The sequence below is a fragment of the Propithecus coquereli genome, unplaced genomic scaffold, assembly GCF_000956105.1.
Source record: "Propithecus coquereli isolate 6110/MARCELLA unplaced genomic scaffold, Pcoq_1.0 Scaffold83, whole genome shotgun sequence".
Classification (NCBI taxonomy): Eukaryota; Metazoa; Chordata; class Mammalia; order Primates; family Indriidae; genus Propithecus; species Propithecus coquereli.
Genome location: NW_012154507.1, coordinates 3,209,173 through 3,226,349, shown reverse-complemented (window position 1 = coordinate 3,226,349; position 17,177 = coordinate 3,209,173).

Genomic DNA, 17,177 nt, shown 5'->3' with positions numbered 1-17,177 from the left:
CCTTTGGTCATTTGTCTTCTGCTTCCTGAGCTGGGCTGGGAGAGATAGAAAAGAAGAGGAAGGGGAAACCCAGGCAGATGAGAGAAGTTCCTCCTGCCCTTTGACAAGTTTATGTTCTCTCCTGTAGTCGTGGAACCAGGCCATGGGATGACTGGCCTGCTTCACTCACATTTTGGTGGTTTTGTCTGCAATGCAAGGAGGGCCACCACCTTGCCTTATGTGGAACGTTCTATCTGGGGCCTGGGTATGGTCTTGCAAATGTGTCATTGACAGCAAGGAAGGCCAGGTGTGGTTGTGTTTGGCGTGATGAAAAATCATCTTTGCCTCTGGCAAAACTATCAAAAGACATGCCTGCCCGAAGGTGGGCAAACCCTCGCTAAGTCTAGTATATTTTGTGGTATTATGGAGTACAGCAGAGAAGAGAACTAAATTCGCTGGGGCCAGCAAACTGTGCTGAACAATCCTCCACCAACTCTGAGGCAGGTGGCACTGCACTCATTTTACCGGGGCTGTGTATTTGATAAGGCACTAGCTGCGGGACCTCAGGTAAACACAAAGTTAGGATGTGAAGCCAGGTGGTACATACTCAAGCCTATGTGCTTGCCACAGGACCGTGCGTACTGTGCTTGCCTTTTCCACTGGTTTGACATTCAGGTCATTTGTCCATCTCAGATCACACAGCACTTCTTAGCTTTCCATAATTTTTTGAAGATTGCCAGGAGTGATTGTGAGGTCACTGGTGATTTGAATTTCATCTTTTTAATTTATTTGATTTGAATTTTATATTTTAAATATATTATACTTGGGGCCAGGTGAGGTGGCTCACACCTGTAATCCCAGTCTTTTGGAAGGCCAGGGAGGGAGGATTGCTTGAGGCCAGGAGTTCAGAGCTGCAGTGAGCTGTGATTTCACCAGTGCATTTCAGCCTGGGTGACAGAGCAAGAAGACCCTGTCTCAAAATAATACATAAATAAATATACTCGGATTTTATATTTTAAACTGTAGTTAAAAAGACAAACATGTAGCTGTGTTAGCTGCCAAATTATAATAATGGAAACCTCTGGCACAAACTTTTGCTGACAGTTTTTAGAGCAAATCTTGGGCTAAAGGTTCCTGGGCTGTCCTCCCTTCCCTCCCTGCCTAGCTCTCTTGACTTTCTCTCTTTCACTATCTTTCAGCTAACAGGACATCGATGTATAATTAGGCTACCGTAAAATGCACACTTCTTAAGCGTACAGCTCATGAATTTTCACATATACAGACTTCATACAACTGCTATCCATATTGGGATAGAGACAATGTCCAGCATTCCAGAAAGCTCCCTTGTGCCCCTTTCAAGTCACGAGCATTCTCTTTCCTCATTATTCTGACTTCTATCACCAAAAATTAGTCATGTGCCATTGATCAGGCAGGTTATGGGTTTGCCCTGAGCTTTTCTATCTGTTCCTGTAACAATATTCCCTAAAATGCAGTGTTTAGACAGCTACTACGCAAGGCTCAGAAGAAGCTACTTGGTTCATCATCTTCTCGTGCTTCAGTTGGGCATTCACAAGAGGATGTGTAGCCTGCCACGAGGCTCTACTGCTTGAGAAAAGTTTTGGGTATTTCATGTCTGACTTTTATATTTAAGACAAGAAATTCAATAGTTTCAATGATTCAATTTGGAAATTAAAAAATGTTCTGGTATTCCTTTTTCAAACATGGATCAGTTTAAAGAACAGACAGATGACAAGGCAAGCTGTTTTAACATATTTGTTTATCCTTTGCAACTAAAACACTATATAAGAATAAATGAAATGCTGAGCTTAATATGATTGCAATGGTTACACCTACATTATTTCAAATTTTGGCATTCCTCAAAGCAGTAATTTTTGTCATAGGTTGATAAGAACTCATGAATGCTAAATAAGTTTTAACTTAAAATGTATACTCATAAATTATTTCTTTTGTATTTTTAAATTAGAGTTCATATAAGATTTATCTGAAGAAATTATACTAAAAAATTTGCATCCCATACCGGAGGACATAATTTGGGCATAGGGACTATATGGCCCTGAAAGTAGCTAGATTAGCTCTTCTTAACATGTGATTTGTCTTAGATTTACATTCTTCTTGGCTGCCTTTGTTCTTTTCCTATCCTGTTTGAAGCACTTCATTTGTAGGAGCAGTGGAAACAAAGTAGTTAACTCTGCACCACCTTCCCCAGGAGAGCCCTGTGTGTACAAGCTCTTCCTTGTAGGCCTGATTTTAAAAAGCCCCTTTTGGAGTGTATATGTTGTGGGGTGGGAGTTAACAGCATGGGGATTGTTGTTCTTGTTCCCTGTAGGTGAAAAGTCTCTTTCTATTGATAAAAAAAAAAAAAAATTGACACCATACTCAAAAGTGATTTCCTGAAATAAAGCGGGGGAGGAAGGCCTGGGCATGAGGGCAGTGAGTCATCAGAAAGCAGCCCTGGGCCAGGCATGAGCTGGGGAAGCCTTGCTTAATCCCAGCCTTGCTTAATCCACCATGAGGCTGGGCCCAGAGCGTAGGGAGGTCCCGGGGCTGGTGTATGGGATGCTGTCAGCCTGGGCTGTGGCGGTCCAGGTGAGGGTGGACAGGCTCTGGGGTCTAGGGCTGCTCAGCTGCTAGAAAAATGAGGTTCAGAGTTGCTTGGACTGTCCAAGGTTGGACCTGGGATAGAAGCAACCTTAATACTGTTTAGGTAAGGCACAATGCACACCGAGCAGAGACTTCCCAGGTGGGAATTTGAGGAGGAATGTGGGAGGGAGCAAGGGAGCAGAGGGACAACTCTCCAGTCAGTGCAGGGGCCTGGGCTCCAACCAGCATTCGCTTAAAGCATACCTGCAGAGGAGAAGGGCCACTCCAAGGCCCCAACAGCAGTGAAAACTGGGGAGGAGCTTCTGAAAGAGGCTGCAGGGTGCCAGGACAGCTAGAGCAGCCCAGTTCCACCCAGGCTGCCATGAGAGATTATGACTGGCATCCAACCCTGCAGGCTGTAGGAGAGTGGGAGGAGGGGCGTCCAGATACAAGTCCCGCTAGAGCTTCTAAGAAGGAATTAGGGATGCGGGGCCACGAAAGGCCTGGTTCCTGTCATCGAAGTGTGATATCACCAATGATTCACTTTAAGTTTTGCTGTGATTCACTGCCCTGTCATTTGCTACCTCTGTTATACTCTTTATTTCTCAGTAACTAGCAATATATTGTAGTGACAGAGAGTGATCAAGAAGTCAGATCACCTGCCTTCATATTCTAACTTTGTCACTGTGTGAACTTGACTAAGTGTTTTTTTGTTTTGGTTTGGTTTGGTTTGGTTTGGTTTTTGAGACAGGGTCTTCTGTGTTGCCCAGGCTGGTCTCAAAATCCAGGGCTCAAGCAATCCTGCCTCAGCCTCTCGAATCGCTGGGACTACAGGCGGGCTCACCACCATGCTGGCTCTGGCCAAATTTTTAAACATCCCTGAGTTTCTATTTTGTTGTCTGTAAAGTTGGAATAATGATAAGATCAACTCTTGAGGTAAAAGTGATTAAATGAGACAATGCACATAAAGCTCTCGATACAGAGTAAGGGTGATGGTGAGGGTAGAAATAATAGTAGCAGTAGAAATAGTGACGGTGACAAACCAAACAGCAGCTGTGTACTTGTTTCAGGAATGGGAGAGTTGAAGAGAAGGTGGGGAAGTTGCCCTGTAAGTTTGGGGCCAGGAGGAAGCTCCGGGAAAGAGATTCCTATTGTTTGTGGTTAACCTCTGAGGACCTCATGGTCCCAGGTCAGTTCCCTTAAACCTGCCCACAGCCCTGGAGTCCTCCCTTCATTCAGGACTCTCTCTCTGTACCTGGGCTAGAGTTCGGTCACATCCGCCTAGCTCACAGCAACCTCCAACTCCTGGGCTTGAGCAATCCTCCTGCCTCAGCCTCCCGAGTAACTGGGACTACAGGCACGTGCCACCACGACAGCTAATTTTTTCTATTTTTAGCAGAGACAAGGTCTCACTCTTGCTCAGGCTGGTCTCCAACTCCTGAGCTTGAGTATTCCTCCCACCTTGGCCTCCCAGAGTGCTAGGATTACAGGCGTGAGCCACTGCACCTGGCCCATTCAGGACTCTTCATTGGAACCATCTGAGTGGATTCTGTTCCTGGGGGGACCTGACTGCTCCAGTGCGTGACGATGGTTGTGTGTCTTTCCATCAGTCTTCCGAGCTGTCCTCACACCAGCCTGTTCTCCCAACTTCTTTCCTTGGCTATACACACCAGCCTTTCCCCAAGCCCCTGAGTGTGGTTTTAGTTGTCCTTAACTGATTCTTCCCTTTCCCTGAGTCCACATCCAACAAGTTCCCACATCCTGAGACTCTTACCCCACAGAGTCCTTCGTGTTTACCCTTCCCTTCCTGTGGCTTCTCCGGCCCATCCAGACCCCTCTTCCTGCGCACCTGGCTATGACAAGAGTCCTGACTAGATTCCCCGCCTCCAGGCTATTCCTCTGCACCCTCATTCACTCTCTTTCCAGTTAATCTTCCTGTAGCTGGAGCTTTCAAACTTTTTGACTGTGACTCACAATAAGAAATATATTTTACTTTACAACCCAGTACACACACCAAAAACTCACAAAGCAATACTGCGCTCTGATATTTTTTTATTCACAAGGCACTAAATTGACTTTATGACCCAATAAGGGGTCATATTCCACAGTTTGAAAACACTGCCCCAAAGCATAGCTCTGATTATGTCACTACTACAGGGAAAGCTTTCAATTATCCTGGGCATCCACGGAATTTAGTACTCATTGTCTAACCTGGCATTAAAGGCCTTCTATGGGTTGACCCTAAGTTGTCTGTCTAAACATTTCTCTTTCCACCTCCATTTATGCCATTTAACTCTCTGGGCCTTAGTGGTCTAATATATTGAATGGGAATAAAAATACCTCCCTAGCCTGAAGGCCAAGGGTAGACTAGATGGTCCGTTTACTTTCATTTACCTGTAAGAGCTCTGATTCTGGGATTGTAAGTACCCAATATCCAATAACCAAACACACCTCCTCTCTGATCTTGGTGCATTCCCACATCTGTATCTTTGTTTATGTTGTTCCCTGTAGTCCTCTTCCTCCATCTCCCTCTATCTTGCTATGCTGAAATCCCACCAAAGTGCAACAAGAGCAAAGGACACCGAAAGGAAAGGTCAGAATCAGAACTTACTCAAGGAATGCAATTAGTCCACTAACGCTGGAGCCACCAAGGCTGGCGAGGTGAGAAGGAAAGAGATGAAACTGAAGAGGTGGGCTGGGCTAGATCATGCCAAACCGAGATCCTCAGGCTGAGACTTCCAGTTCAATTAGAGGCCATGGGGAGTCAGTGATAGTTTCTGAGCAGGTGTGACACACTCAAAGGTGAGGTTTAAGAAGACTGATTTACCTAGAGCTGGGACATCAGAGGTTACTTCAACAGTAAAATCAACACAGCCTGGATGTAACTGGTATCAGGACAGGCCAGACCAGGGATGGACCCTAGAAATCCAGGCAGGCAGCACCTGGGAGGTTCTGCTTTGGCCACAAATGGGCACCCCGGGGAGCAGGAGGAACACAGGGTTGGGGTAAAGGGGCAGAACTGAGCAGACAGCCAATAAGGTGCCTGGCACCTGCCAGCTCTGGCAACACAGTGCAGACACACAACCGGGGATGGGGACCCGGGGGCAGGACACCAGTACCTGGGAGGGCTGGGGAGGCAGAGCTTCTGGCAGCAAAGAAAAAGAACTACCCTTTACTCAGGTCGTGCTGTGACAGGTTCTCTTCCAGGGCTTTTGCATGCATCTGACCCCAAAGCCTGAAGTCTGAGTGACGCCTAAAACCACCAGGGTCTCCGAGGGCAGCAAGCAGATTCTTTCTCCTTCTGGGACCTAGCACGGTGCCTGCACAGAGTAAGGGTTGATAAGTATTTGTTGGGTTGAACTGAAAAGGGATTAGTATTGTTATCACCACACAGATAACACTGCTTGTTTGTCTGTCTTCATGGGTAATTTTTTGTGTCCTGGGCCTTATGCTATCTAACTGAAAGAGCCTGAATTCTCTTCTAAATACCAAAGCTCTGTGGCTATATTGATATTCTAAATGCATTTCTCGATGAAAGGCTTGAGGTGCAGCTTCAACAACTGATGACTGTGAGCCGCAGAGCAAGCCCTACTGTTGTTTGTCCCAAGGGCCTTGAGGAACAGAGAGAGCTCAGCGCTGTGGTGAAACATTACCTATAAATCATCATAGATTTGTTCCCCTTCATGCAGAAGCAGAAACCAGCACTACTATTATTTATCTTTTGTACACTCTCTTGCAGACATACCATAAACGTCTTGGTCCCTCCCACCCCACCAATGTGTCAAGGGGCTCGGTAGTTGGGTGGATCCCCTCAAGGAGCCAATGGTGCTGGAAGAAAGCTAAGTCCTGGGCTGGAGCTGCTGGCTTCTGTGTGGGTCCCACTGGAGTTCCAGCAGACCTAATGGGGGTGGGAGAAGCTGGCAGCAGTCTCTTTGGAGCAGCATGCTCTTGGGTGTGAACAGGGGACGTTTGCCAGGAAAAGTGTGTAGAACTGTTTCCCTTGGTAAACTCTCCATGAGCATGGATTATTCAGAATTTATAAGTCCTAGTTATTCAGTTAACATTTACCAAAAGCCTCTCTGCCAACAGGGGAACAGAGAGAAGCCTGGCCAGTTCCACTTTTGAGGCTCACAGTATTTTTTTTTTTTTTGAGACAGAGTCTCACTCTGTTGCCCGGGCTAGAGTGCCGTGGTGTCATCCTAGCTCACAGCAACCTCAAACTCCTGGGCCGAGTAGCTGGGACTACAGGCATGCGCCACCATGCCCGGCTAATTTTTTCTATGTATTTTTAGTTGTCCAATTAATTTCTTTCTAATTTTAGTAGAGACAGGGTCTCACTCTTGCTCAGGCTGGTTTCGAACTCCTGAGCTCAAACGATCCGCCTGCCTCAGCCTCCCAGAGAGCTAGGATTACAGGCGTGAGCCACCGCGCCCGGCCAGTATTTTTTTTTTAATTGTACAAATGGCTAAACAGGATTAAAAATTATAGTATGTTTTAATATTTGTTTTCAAAATTAAGATTATATGATGAATATTGTCTGCTTTCCCTCCTGTAAGTATAACTCTGTGTCTGAGTTCATAACCTTATGTGCAGAAAGTGTGAAAGTCCAAGTTTGAGGCCCTTTATGATTATGTGGGCTGGCTCTCTTGCCACACCCCCTGGATCCCACCCAGGGCTATTCCCTCGTCCTGTCCACCACCATTCTCTACCAGGCCAAGATACAGGGGCTATAGATCATTATATATGGCTTTAGCTAATGCCAGACTACCCACTGCTTCCATGCAACCACAGAGGTTCCCTTTTGCTTCAAATTTGCCTGGAGCTTTGATCTGCCCTGAGAAACTCACACCCAGACTCAGGACTCCATTTCTGTCTGAAGCAACTCTCCTGGGTTGGGAAAGTCTTTACTGCCAACTCAGGCAATAAACCATACTCTCTGGCTTGAGTTCTGTCTATGGTTTCCCCACGTGCACTAAAATTGTGAGAACACCCTATTTCCAAATGCTCGGACACACTCACCTGTAGCAACAGGAAAAGAAGGGATTCCCCAGGGAGACTCTTTTGCTTGGGCACTTGATAAACCTCTCTAAAGCCACAGAGTTAGAAATAGGACGTACCCTGATGTCCAAACACAGAGGCACATGATTGGATTTCCATTGTGATGATATGACGAACTGCCAGCACCCTTTTAAAAAAAATAGCCAAAGAGACCTAACCCCAAATACTAACACATCTATTCTACAAGATTTTGGCTAAAACAATGGTTAGAGGGACCCATTTCTTTGGAATCTGCTTCTTCAACAGCTTTGGGGGGACTCAAACAGGGGGCTCCTGTGAGGCCCACTGACCTCTGGGGTAAAACCTTGCTGGGTTTTCCTTACTCAGATCTTTCCCCTAAGAATTTCAAATCTGTTTCAAAAATGTTAAGGAGTTAGCACTTAACCCTTACAAGCCCATGCAGAACAAGGGTTCCATCTCTTCTAGAAGTGGGAAATCTGAGCTGAGCCCTGTGTTCTGTCCTTGGATGGTGGACTGATTCCTGCCCCGGAGTTCACTGACAGTTGAAAATGTAAAGGGAGGGTGAGGAATGGGACTGACGCAGTTGGAGGAGCCCTCTAAAGCCCTCGGTAACCTGGAAATTACTGATGTGTGAACATGCCTACCCTTCAGAAAAAGCAGATAAGCAGATGAGAATGAGCGGAAGGAATAACATAGAATCTCTAACATCACTAAAGGAATAAAAATACTTTCCCCTATCAGTGTCATCTTAATTACAAAGGTGCACAAATATGATGATGTGGCTGCCACTATTGTGTGTTTTGGCAAACGGCTATGTAATTTTGTTTCCTCACCAGCTTGTAGCAAAGGAAAAAACATTTTTTAAAAAATTTAAAATCCCAAGGGAAAAAAAGACACAAGTGGAAGGAACATTTTTTTCTCAGATCTGATCACACTTATATTTGAAAAAGTAGCATACCTCTAAACATATTTATCTTAGAAAGCTTCTGCCCACCAGAGAAATGCTAGAAAATAGAGCTGGTTACTTCATATATTTATCTTGGGTGTTAGCTTTTGAAAGAAGAGAAAATGACATGGAAGTACCACATTTATCATTAATTACCGAGCTTCAGAAGTCCTCAGTCACATGATTTTTAGTGTGTATTTCTGAAGGAAATAATGATCATTGTCTTCCATTCCTTTCTTTGCCTTTTGTTTTGTTTTGTTCTGTCACCCTGACTGAAGTGCAGTGGCACGATCATAGCTTACTGCAGCCTTGAACTCCCAGGCTCAAGCAATCCTCCTACCTCAGCCTCCCAAGTAGGTGGGACTACAGATGTGTGCCACCACACCTGGCTAATTTTTAAACTTTTTATAGAGACGGGGTCTTGCTATGGTGCTCGGGCTGGTCCCAAACTTCTAGGCTCAAGTGATCCTCCCACCTCGCCTTCCCAAAGTGCTAGGATTACAGGTGTGAACCATGGTGCCCAGCCTTCTTTGCCTTTAAGAATGAAAATTCTACTATGGCTAGTATATGAATTGTGGTGAATCTGATTATAACTAGACTACTGGTTCCTTCATTCCCATGCCTACACTCTCCACCCGCTTTATCACCAGCTAAAAATGATTTATTTTCTCCGTCTCCTACCATCAAGAACTCTGGCCCCAGTGACTCCTATCTTCATGTCTAAGGAAAACAGATGTCATTCCGCCATTAACGTGTTCATTCAGGGCCTGGTATTTTGCTAGGTACTAGGGGTAAAATGATGACCAAAAAAGAGCCCTAGACTAGTAGTAACAATCATACCAATAAATGTAAAATTACACTCTATGACAAGTGCCTATTCTTTCCAAGAAGAAATCATCCTTGTTCTTAATTCATCCTTTCCTGCCTCCTTGTTCCCTCTCCAACTTCAATCTTACCTTGTTCACCTGATTCTTCCTCTGCATCAGCAACTTGCTCTGGTTTCCCCTCTTAACCTGCCTGCAAATGTCTGGAAAGAATAGTTTTACATTCTTCACCTTCATGTAAGTTGGTGCTCACCACCACTATCCTACCGAAAATGCTCTCTCAAGGGTAGCAACAATGGTCTCCCCAGTACTGAGCCCTGTTGCAGCCTTCACTGTTGCTCTTGACCTCTCCACAGAGTCTACCAGCCCTGACAACCTCCACCTGGAAATGTTCTTCCCCTATCAGACAGTGCTCTCTTCTTTCTCCTTACACTGCTCAGGCACTGGCATCCCCCAGGGTCCCATTCGTAGCCCTTGTCTGTCTTCCACCCATTCTGGGAGATGGCGTCAACAACACTCTCCCTTACAGCTCCAATTTGAGTTTCTCCTGAGCTCAGACCCATATTTTCACTTCAACCTTTACTCTTGGATGACCTGTGGGACTTCAGATCTGAGGATATACAAAACAGAACTCATGTTTTTCCCTCTCAACCCATTCCTTCTCTGTTCTCTAGCACAATCAACAGCATCACTTTCCATTCGGGCACCCATCAGAAACTTCCAAGATATCTGTGACCACACCTTTCCCCCTTACTTAGGCATTCTATCTGCCATCCAGTCCTGTTAGGGTTCACTCTGAAATGTCTGTCCTGTGAGGGATGACAAATAGGTTTCATACAGGGTACCAATTCTGACTGATTGGTAGTGGCTGCCTGGAGCACTGTGTTGAAAAGGATTCTGAGGCAGCATTTGACTTCAGCAAAAAAAAAACGCACTATGCTCAGTTATCAGTTCTGCGTTGGGGGGTGGAATGCATGCTAGGTATTTTCCATCTGGCTCCAAACCTTCACCAGTGAGCAATGGAAACAAACCCTTCCTGTTCCCATTGCCACAGCCCTGAATACTCCTTTTTACTCTGTTGCTCTTCTCCTTTCTGACTCTCTCTTCCCTTTCACTCATCCAGCCCTTGCATCGTCCCTCTGAAGCAAAGCCCTCATACTAGGATAAAGCACATGGCATTAAAGGCCATTCAGAATCTGACCACAGCACCCCTCCCTGCCTCACGTGCCCTGTGTGCTCCCGGATCAGGCAGGATAGCATTGTGCTTCACAGCATGGACTCAAGGCCTCCCTGCCTGGTTTCAAAGCCCAAATATGACACTTACCAGTTGTGTGACCCTGATCAAGTTATTTGACTCTCTCTGTGTCAGTTTCCTCATCAGCAAAATGAGGAGAATAATCATATCTCATAGGTTATTGTGAGGATTAAAGCATAGAAAATGCCTAGAATAGCTCCTAGCATGTGATAAATCAATGTCCACTCTTATCATTGCTGCCACACCTGGCACTCCTCCTCCCCTGGCTTTGTTCAGGCTATTTCCGTTGGCCCTGCCCCACCTTCCCCCACTCCCAGGAAGAATAAATTGTTCCCTGCTCTGTCCTTCATAGTACATGTCATATTCCTCTACTTTAGCAGTTATCACATTGTGCTGCAGTTAGTTTATATATGTGTCTGATCCAAGAGTTGAGGCTCCTTGAGAGCAGGGAACATATCTGTGTCCACTGCTTCTATCAGAATGTCTGGAGAACAGTAGACACGATTATGTCTGAATGATGACATGATGAATGGATGGATGGATGGATGAATTGGCAGCAAAGGCCAATGAGTACTGGGTAGTAATATGAACACGGGGTAGTAATGATTATAGTTGAAACTATTGTTTATCTCCAAGGGAGATGATAAACAATGTTTGACTTCCTGGAATAGTATACCCATAGCAGGTAAATTTTTTCTTAATCTTAGACCAGTACATCTCCAGGAATCAGTTACCCAGTTCTGACTTTTTCTTTGTCCCCATGAAGGGCTTTTATTAACTCAGATGTAACAGAGCTTATTCTCATCTCTATAATATAAATTGCATTTTTTCTGGCCTCATTCCTTCCCCACCTCCAATTCTATGCTAGGTATAGGACAAACAAATGGAAGCTCCCCATTTGCTTGTAAGACCTTTGACCTTTACTCTCAATGGGACCTGGGCTAGTGGTGCTGAGGTTTTCATGATCATGAATGTCATTGCTGCTAATGGTAATAAGGTATTTGAAGAGCTCTGACTTAACAACTTGGATTAGAAGGAATTAGCCCTCTTGTGAAAAATACCTACTGCCATTTACTACCTCACACTCTTGGTATGATTTAGAATGTGCTTTGTAGTCAACAGACTTCACAGTTTATAGTAAACAGCCAAGCTTAACTACACGCTTCTAGCGTCTCTGTAAGGTTTGCAAACAACCTTTGTCTGCTCTTGGCACAGAGCACATGGCACGCCCTTCAAAAGTGCAGAGAGGGGAAAATCCTCCTCTATGTTGTCTGATTTTTTGAACCAAACCAGATCTCCCCAGTTCATTCCACAGAGATATTTATGGTTGCCAGCTAGCAGACACATTGAAAACATGCATGGCACATTGCCAACATGCAGATCTGGAAGGATCTCTGAACAGAAACCTGCCAATCCTGTTCTACCCGACCCTGCCACAGCCCTGGCAAGCCCCAGGGAGGCAATGCTTCTCCAGCGGCTCTGACCTCCTCCTCTGCTTTCTCTAATGTAACAGGCTGGGAGGGTTCTGACTGTTCCAGTTTTAGTAAAAGTCTAGGGCAAATCCATATCTAAAGCCTATGTGTTCTTGGGAGAGGAAGAAAGAGTATGATTTTGAGGTAGAGGAAAGAGGAGGACAGAATCTGCTGAGGGACAGGTGGAAAGCAGAATGACAGTCCTGGAGGATGCCCTAGGTGGAGGCCAGAACTCAGAACTGGCTGAAAGGAAGACCAGAACAGCAGGGGTCTGGGCAGGCCTGAGCTGACAATGAGCCGGGCTGGGCTGCCTAGCTGGGGAGGTGCAGCCCAACACCAAGTTCCCAGAAAAGACTGCCCACTGAGCTGTGGGTGAGCAGTGTGCAGATTCAGTGGGGAAATCCTGGAACATGAGTCAAATAGCGTAACCATGGCGACAACGCTGAAAGCCAGTTCTCTCCGGCTCAGGCGGCCACCAGCACACACGCAGGACCCGGCTTCCACAAGTCAGGTGGCCTCCAGCGAGGGCTCCTGAGGTCTACGTTCTGAATTAAGGCTCCTGGGTGTCGAGTGACAGGAACCAGTGTCAGCAAGCCTAAGCAGAAAAAGGATGTTAAAAAGAGGGGGTGGGGACAAGAGTGACACACAAAATCCAAAGGCAGAAGTGAATGGAGGCCTCAGGAATTTAACTACTTGAGGACTCTCTCTGTGCCCGGCCCTTCCCTCCGTGCAGCTTTTGACCCATCTCTGCAGACCAGCTTTGCCTGCTCTTCCCTTCTCATGGCAGGTGTGCATGGTTCCCAGTTTCCCTGGTGCAGAAGTAGCCGCACACACTCAAGCTCCCAGGCGAGAGAATCCAAATGTTTGGCCTGTGTCAGGAGTTCGCTCCTGCTTCTCCCAACTCCAGCTGGGGTAGAGTCATGAGGTGCCAGCACGGCTGCCAGGGCCACCCCGTGAGGATGGCAGGGAGGGGATTCTCAGAGAAGTGGGCAGAAGACATCCGGTGGGCGTGTACTGTGTCACACGTCCCTGTGGCCACTTGCAGTGTTGCTCTTGCCGTTCCCTCTTTCTCGGATGTTTACAGGGCAGCCCTTTCTCATTATTTAGGTCTTAGCTCAGATATCACCTTGGAGAAATCTTTGCTGACCACACTACTAACAATCAGTTCCTCCCTGCCCCTTCCCAGTCCTTCTCCATCACGGGCTGCATTGTGTCCTCCCCAGATTCATATGTTGAAGTCCTCAGTGCCTCAGAATGTGACTGCATTTGAAGATAAAGCCTTTAAAGAGGTAATTAAGGTAAAATGAGGCCATACACATGGGCCCTAATCCGATGACTGATGTCCTTATAAGAAGAGAAGATGGGACACAAACATGTCAGAGGGAAGACCACGTGAAGACACGGGGGATAAGACGAACATGTACAAGCCAAAGAGAGAGGCCGCAGAAGAAACTAACCCTGTTGACACCTTGATCTTGGACTTCTGGCCTCCGGAATTATGAGGAAGTAAATTTCTATGGTTTAAGCTACTCAGTCCATGGTACTTTGTTACAGCAACCCTAGCAGACTAGCACATTTTCTATCCTTTTTCCTAGTTTTATGTTTCCTCGAAGAGGCAGATTAGGGCTGGGTGTGGTAGCTCACATCTCTAATCCCAGCACTTTGGGAGGCCAAGACAGGAGGATCCCTTGAGGCCAGGAGTTCAAGACCAGCCTGGGCAACATAGTGAGACCCCTGTCTCTACAAAAATTTAAAAATTAGCTGGTCGTGTTGGTGTGTGCCTGTAGTTCCAGCTACTGGGGAGGCTGAGGCAGCAGGAACACTTGAGCCCAGGAGTTTGAGGTTACAGCGAGCTATGGCCACTGCACTCCAGCCTGGGTGACAGAGCAAGAAGACCTTGTCTCTGAAAAAAAAAGCAGGGTAGTGCTGCAGAGTGGTCAAGTGTGCACAGCCCTGGGTGCAGCTGCATTGAGGGCAGCAGGAGTAGCTGTAGCCACGATAGGGCCTGGTGGGCATGATAGCTGCCCTGTAGACGAGATAAGTGGCTGTGGGGGGAATGTGGGTTTTGGTGGTAGCTAGTGCTGCAGACAGGCCTGGGTTAGGCTTGAAGGACAGACAAGGACAGGATGAGGTGGCTGGGGCCAAAGCTGGGCTGGAGAAGGGGCTTTCCACCTGCTGTGGCACCTGGGACTCCTCTTGCTCCCTAACGCCATTGGCTTCCCCGTCCAAGAAAAGAGTCTCCCTTTAAGCAGGCTATGGCTCTCATTGCACCCCCTGAGGGGCTCTAGGCGCAGCCCAGGGGGGAGTACCTTGTAAGCCAATGTTTGGCACATCACTACCACCAATCCCATTTCATTTGTTGACCAGGTTCTAATGCATCCATTCATTTAGTGAGCTGGAAGGAGTGGATTTTGCAAAATGGTTGAGGCATATATTAGGCCCCCACTAAACATCTCAGCAATGAAGGATTATGTGCAGACAACTGGGAACAGAAATAGAAAACGGCCACAATCATTTTGTTCTGTAAGTGGAAATTTCTCTGTCTTTAAGGCATAAATTGTTTCCCCAGGACACCCAGCCTCTCCTTTAGTCCCTAAGTCTGCCAGCCGCACATTCCACTTTTCTCAGAATCCAGATGTTGGCATCAGATAGACCAAATGTCCTGATGCCTGACTCAGCTTCTCACTTGTCACCCAGATGTGTGGACACCACATGGACACAGACAGAATCACCAAACTTGCCATGGGTTCCCCAGGGTCCAAATGTGAACTTTGAAAGCTGTCTCTGTCTTCTCTTTTCTGGCTGTTCCTGTATTCTGTTGTCTACAAGACTTCATATCAATGTAGTTTTGTTTATACATAAGAGCTTCAGCTTTTATGAGACATTCTTTCCTTATCTGGCCCACCGTAGTGCTAGTTTCTGGGAAATTTCTCTTCTTTTCTAGCTTGTTCCAGGTTCACCCACACTTTTTATATTTCCATAATTCTCCTATTCTCTCTCTATCCTTCCTTCCTAATTCCATTTTATTATTGAAAAAGTGACTCTAAAAAAGTGGCTTTACTTTCTCCTCCAATTTCTTTCCTTCTTTCTTTCTCTCTCTTTCTTTCTTTCTTTTCTTTTTTGCTCACCCTTGAAGACTTTTCCTTTTTGTTCTCATCTTCATCTCCTACTCTCTCCTGGCTCTCTCTAGCTGAAGTTCCTTTTATCCAGGGGATTTCTGCATCGGTAGAAATCAGCCAACCCATTGCTTGAGAGCTAGTATGGGGCTTGTCCTTTATTTCAAATAGCACAATGATCTGTGCATAGAATGATCTGTACATAGAAGTTATTCAACGATTTTATTAGATTATGTTTTACACTTATCTTAGAAGAGCTATAGGGCTTTGGATTGAGTAGTAATGAACCATTTACTGCATGTGTACAAGTTATAAATTCCCAAGCACACCCTGATCATAGCAAGAGCCTTTTGTTAGCTTTATGGGGCATGAAGTTAACATAAAAGGGCTCATGGGGATGTGCAAGTGAGGAAGTAAGCCAAAAGGATGTCTGATCAGATGATCAGGTCTTAGTAAACCCACTAAATAGCAAGGGCACGAGGTTTATCTATCCCTGAAGTGACCAAAGATTACTACGAGGAAAGGCAAGAGTGTGACTCATCCCTTGACTCCGTAGCAACACATTGGGCTATCCATTTTTCTTATTACCAGTGGCTAACTCTCTAAGGGTACCACACCTGGCCATATGGCCTCATGACTCAAAGTCTAAAGATTTATAGTATTTTCCTAAGAGGCAAAGGGCATTCCTGTGGGTAACTCCTTTTTAATAACCCCAGGTTAGTCATTTACTCTGATGATTCATTTAAGTAAATTGATTGCCAGGCTATCTCTTCAGAGAAGAGTTTCTATTTTCATAATTAATCCCCAGCCACACTGTGACTTCTGTGAGCAAGCTTAGAGGGGACAATGATGCAAGAACAGTACTAGCTACTAGGGCACTTTCAAAGTTATCCTAGAGAATGCCAAGACAGCTTCTCAATTCCATCCAACGAGTCTTTAAAAAGGACATTTCTCTCCCATGGTGGAAAACTAATGGTGGAAATAATTCATCTTTACAATATTAATTAATTGGTTATTACAGGGAGTACAGGAATTATTTAGGAACCAGATGACATCTGGTTTCTTCCATAGTTTACATAAGCCCGCTCTGTAAGGATTCTTTTGCTCAGTGTTTTCCTAGATACTAGTCTAGACACTAATCTAGTTGTAAGAATCAAGACTTTCGAATTTTGTTTCTAGACACAAATGAAATTGGATAAGTAACTTCATTTCCCTGTGTCTTAGTCTGTTCAAGCTGCTGTAACCAATTACCATAAACCGGCTAGCTTGTAAACAACAGAAATGTATTTCTCCTGGTGTTGGAGGCTGGGAAATTCGAGATCAAGGCCCGTAGATTTGGTGTCTGCTGAGGGTCTGCTTTCTGGTTCACAGAGGGCACTTTCTCACTGTGTCCTCACATGGTAGAAGGGACAAGGGGTCTCTCTCAGGCCTCGTTTATAAGGGCACTAATCTCATTCATGAGGGCTCTGCCCCCACAACCTAATTACCTCCTAAAGGCCCCACTTCTTAATGTGGGGCCTTTACTTTCAATACGTGAATTGGAGGGGGACACAAAACATTCAGACTGTGGTGCTCTGAGAGTAAAAATGAGACAATAATACTTATCTATTTCTTCCAACAAAAAGACAAGGTGAAGTTAAAAGGAGAGTAGACATAAGTTGAATTTCCTGTGCAAAATGTATCAGAGATTAAAACCAGGAAAGGATGCAACAAGAAAGGAAAACTACAGACCAATATCCCTTATGAATACAGATGCAAAAATTCTCAACAAAATTCTAGCTAACCAAATCCAGGTGCTTATTAAGCAAATAATCCATCATGACCAAGTGGGCTTCATCCCAGAGATGCAGGGATGGTTCGACATATGCAAATCTATAAACGTAATTCACCACATAAACAGAAGCAAAAAAAAAAAAAACCACATGATTCTCTCAATAGACGCAGAAAAAGCATTTGACAAAATTC